Source organism: Saccostrea cucullata, unplaced genomic scaffold, assembly GCF_032062105.1.
Source record: "Saccostrea cucullata isolate Sc308-1 unplaced genomic scaffold, CSIRO_AGI_Scuc_v1 ctg14761, whole genome shotgun sequence".
Taxonomy (NCBI): domain Eukaryota; kingdom Metazoa; phylum Mollusca; class Bivalvia; order Ostreida; family Ostreidae; genus Saccostrea; species Saccostrea cuccullata.
Window position 1 is genome coordinate 11,078 of NW_026919435.1, and position 4,886 is coordinate 15,963.

The 4,886-nt window shown below is 34.2% G+C and overlaps 1 long non-coding RNA gene across 1 annotated transcript; it reads right to left on the reverse strand.

Moving 5' to 3' along the window:
• Positions 1-3,896: 3,896 nt before the first annotated feature.
• On the reverse strand, positions 3,897-4,874 carry LOC134231538 (uncharacterized). The gene is made up of 3 exons (XR_009984575.1): positions 4,713-4,874; positions 4,501-4,587; positions 3,897-3,911 (listed from the first exon to the last, which is right to left on the reverse strand). It is a non-coding gene; the product is annotated as an uncharacterized LOC134231538 (long non-coding RNA).
• Positions 4,875-4,886: the final 12 nt, after the last annotated feature.

Sequence of the window (4,886 nt, forward strand, 5' to 3'; positions counted from 1 at the left end):
ACACCAAAATATTACCTTTGCTCAAACCCAACTGTTTGAATACTCAAACTTTATTTTTAATTGAATTGTTACAACTTTTGAAAGAACGACAAAAAAAGCCTGTCCATTTCTTGACAACAGATTTATTTTTTCATATTATAGTTTATTCTTATTAGCTTGAACTATTTTTGTGTTATTCTTTGGTCATGTAGTCTATTTTAATTTGACATTTCTGAATTTGAATTGCTGCTTATCTGACATTTTTTTTTAAATTCTATATTTCTTTTGTAATTTCAAGAATTCTTAATGTGTTTAACCATTAAAAAAAAAAATAATAACACAAAGGTAAACCTTTCATTTCAGGGTGAAGGAGTGGTGGTGCATGGCAGGGTATCACACTAGTACCACACTGTTTTCAGAATTTACATTGTGACACGATAGCGGTGTTTTTCTTTGAAGTTTACTGTTCTGTATTAGCAATACAGAACGGGACTGTGGTGGGCGGAGCTACTTTCCGTTCTGTATTAGCCCTGTATATAGTGTATTTGCCAACTATTCTGTATCTAAAATACAGTACGGTCTAAAAATAAATCTGATTCAATTTAGCAAAGCTAGCACGTACACATAATAAATACTGATGTTTTCCTATAATTAATTTTTAAGAAATACCCGGTATTTTCCTGAGAATGTAGAATGTCAAAATTTCTCAATCAATTTCTAAAACTTATTCCACACAGAATCTACACGTAATTTCGATCGAAAGTAAAAAAAATCGCAATAACGGAAAACATCCTCTGTACCTAATTTTGAACAATCCGACAACGAAACGGAAAATTCGCTATCACGGAAAAAATCCTTCTCGCTGACGACAGCCACACGTCTCTTTCACTTCGTTTTTAATGTCGCAATTCAATTTGAAAATGAAAATCCCTGACATCAAAGTCCATTGAGAATTTTCTGTAAATCCTGTTTTTGTAAATCTAGTTAAACCGGAATTTTAAGACCCCTGAAATAAATTATGATAGATCTCTATCTACAATTATAACAACAGATCACAACAATTACGGTTAAATCCTCCAATTCATCCATTAAGACTGACTATCACTCGATTACGTCTACCCCGTTAAATTGTCAAAACAAATCTGACCGAATTTTACGTTTTCCGTGGAAATATATATACTGCGGATGCGTACTCCCCGTCGGGGCCTCATCTACAGTGGATGCTGCAAAGTTATAAAGTGGGCGGAGCTATTTTTGATTGATCGTGTCACAAATCATTTAGAGAACTCGACAGGTTCTGTATCGTAGATACAAATTTAGGGGCGGAGACTCGTGCTTTCGCACTCGTCTGCCCCCAAATTTGTATCTACGATACAGAACCTGTCGAGTTCTCTAAATAATACTTTAAGTTCAAATCATACAGCTGATATCTACAACATATCATTTATTTTCTTGCTAGCTAGGTGAGGACAGATTATTATTTAAAATTTCAACATTTTTAGGACAGATTTTTTTTCTATCAAATTCTTACACAGTTCTGTTGTGAGATATCCCAGTCTGTGTCCTCTTTGTCCTCTGCCTCAGATCCACTGTCCCAGCTGTCACTGGAGTCCTCATCATCAGATTCTACAGAACGTTAGCAATCTACACTTTATACAAGACTTTTTTGATACATCTACATATAAATTTCTAATGGAAAATTTGATTTTTGGACCAATTCATTTAAAACTTTGAAAAACTGAAGGGCCAAAATTCAAAATTTAGATCTTAATGGCACATCTAGTACATGGACCAATCATGCAAAAAGAATTTTCGTTTGCAGGCTCGTATGACGGTTTCTATGCAAAATAATTAATTAAGACCCATAATTGCTATACATACCGCAAAGAAAATGTGAAGACTTGTTTTCTAATACATTCTTGGTACCCACGATATGCGATTGCCAGTACACATTATGACGTCATATTATGACTTCATCGACCTTTACTACACAAGTTTATAAGAAACATCAACAAAATTGCCTCGGCGCAAGGGCATACCTTAAGGTATAAAGAGAAGCAGAATATTCCAAGGAATTAAGATATTACTGCACAAATGTCGACACTGCAATTGTTTAGTTACTATTCGTACAGTTTTATGTTGAAACAGGGTAAAAATGCACAGTCCACTGTAAGTTTAGTAAAATTTTTATCAATTGAAGAAGAGCATAGGATTTGTGCAGCAATTTTATTAATTTTAAGAATATTCTCCTTTAATATTATACATTATTTATTTTAAATGAAATAGGATATGCCCTTGCGCTGACGTTGTTTTTTGATGTGTTTTATTACCTTGAATGGGAAAGAACTATGACGTCATAATATGATGTCATAATGTGCACTTGCATTAACTGTGGGTACTAAGTATGTATTAGAAAATCAATTTGAACTTTCTCTGTGAAATACCGTAAATCAGGAAATTTTTACATCGATTTTATTTTGCGAATTCGGTCAAAATGCTGTTGATTAATTTTTACGTTTCAAATTTTGCGAATGACCACTGCTTTGTTTACATTTTCTTATTTGTGATTTATTTTTAAGAAAAATATTTTTGCGAATGCAATGCACTCGCAAATTTGCTAAAAATTTATCTACAGCAAAAATTTCCAGATTTACGGTATACAATTTATGCATTTTTATTAGCTCATTTGCACAGAAAAGCCCATATTTAGCTTTAACTCACGTTGTTTTTAAACCTGTAAGGGAAAGTTTAAATGTACAACAAGTAACATCAGTAATATTCCCAGTCTTAAAAAAGTGATGGGGAAAAATATAAAATGTAAACAGTACCTTTGCTATTTGCTGCTGAATTTAATGGACTTTTCCTTCGACTGCGTGACACTTTGTCCACTGAGCGAGGTCTTCCCCTTCCCCTTTCCTGTGAGACAGATTTTCCTCCTCAGAGTCCTCAATTGTTCATATTCCTTCAGTTCTACCTCATCAGATGCCCCACTTTTTTTTTTATTCCTTCCACAAAATAAAACTTTTTATTGCAGAGCATGCATCAAAATATAAAAGATTAGAAAACGAATTTTTGTAAGAATTAGCATTTACTTTTCGGTCTTTTTATACCACATCTTTTAGTCAATGACCTGTCAACTTGGGGTTTCTTATACCTATTTGACTTTTCAGTTTGTGGGGGGACGTCCTCTGCCCCTGCCGTGTACTGTTATCTTCTTTGGCTTCTTGTCCGTTTTTCGGGGACGTCCACGACTTCTTTTTATCTGAATGTCCTCCTCATCCACTTCCTCCAATTCTTCTAATTCCACATCCTTTTTCACATCCTTTTTCGTTGGTGATAACAAATTTATGCTGCAATAACATTTTAAACTTCATCTCAACAAAATTCTATGTTATGTTTATTTTTTTCAAAGAACTTAATAAATAATAACTGTAAACAATTCTCCAAATTCTTGCTTTGTTTAATTGAACAAAACATTAGCAAGACGGATATTGAGTGATTTATCCAAAAAATGGTGTTTATTATTTTTAGCGAGAAGTAATTTTAACAGATATATAATATCAAGAAAGATAACTATTACAACCAATACAGAATAAATTGTTAGCAATATCCAATTTTAGCAATCAGAATCCTTGATATTAATAATGCCAAAATTGAATCCATGTTAAAAATTCTGCTTATATGGTATACAAGTACATGGAAGTATTTTGTATATGTTTTTATATTTGTACATTCAAAAATTTTATGTTACCTGTTCAAAGAATCCTTTGCAGATTTGGGGGACGGCCACGCCCTCTGCCAGGTACTCTTATAACTTCTGGCTTTTTGTCCATTTTGGGGGGACGTCCTCTACCTCTTTTTGGATTAACGCTCATCTCCCCCTCTTCTTTCTCTTCCTCTGGTGATGCTTATTAATTGTTGGCAATAACATGCTATAAAATATAATTTTATTCAAAGGAGAATGATGATAAAATACACATTTCTTAGTCTTTGGATAGACAAGTATGTCACTTCTCAAAAATATCTGTACACACACTCAATGGGATAATGTTAGTTATCCAGGTTCAATCAACGGAGTGCTGGATTTACCCCGGGTTTCATTTTTATTTCATACACCCTGAGGCCGAAGGGTGCTGTGGAATCGCCACCCGGGGAATATCCCTGTACACCCTAATTAGACTGGATAACAAGAATTTTATTCCTATTACCCATAAAAAATTCTTTTTAACATCAGAGTCTAATGAACTGTGTCTCAGTCTCTGGATTAAATACATACTACAGTGCATCATGATGTCATGCTATTTGGCTTTTCATCAAGAAGATCTCGCATTGTGATGTCACGTTTATTACCCCCCCCCCCACACACACACAAAAGTTGGGTGCACAGAAATTTACACCAGACTCTGTAACCAATCAAAGCTTGTGTTACAAGCTACATAGGAAATAAGTTGACTTATAACGATGTTCACTGAACCATAATTTACACACATTCTCTCTATATGTACATAAACTGTATCAGACCTGCTTGGTGAGTGACTGTTAGAAGGACTTCTGCTACTTGGAATGACTTCATCCTCTGAATCATTTGCTGCTGATGTCATGTTTAGACTGCCAATTTAATTTAATTAAAGCATACAGACTTCCCATTTTTATTTACAGGTACATATATCAGAATCTTAGTTGATTAGACAAATTAAGATCATTTACTTTACATAAATCTCATTATTACACACCTATTTGATGTTGTAGATTTTGGTGGGCGCCCATGCCCTCTGCCTGGTACTTTGATTTTTTCTGGCTCCCTGTTCCTTTTTGGAGGACGTCCTCTACCTTTCTTTAGTTTTAAGTCCCTCTCCATTTCTTCTGTTGATTCTTCTTTTTCTTCCTCTAACAACTTCAGGCCCATA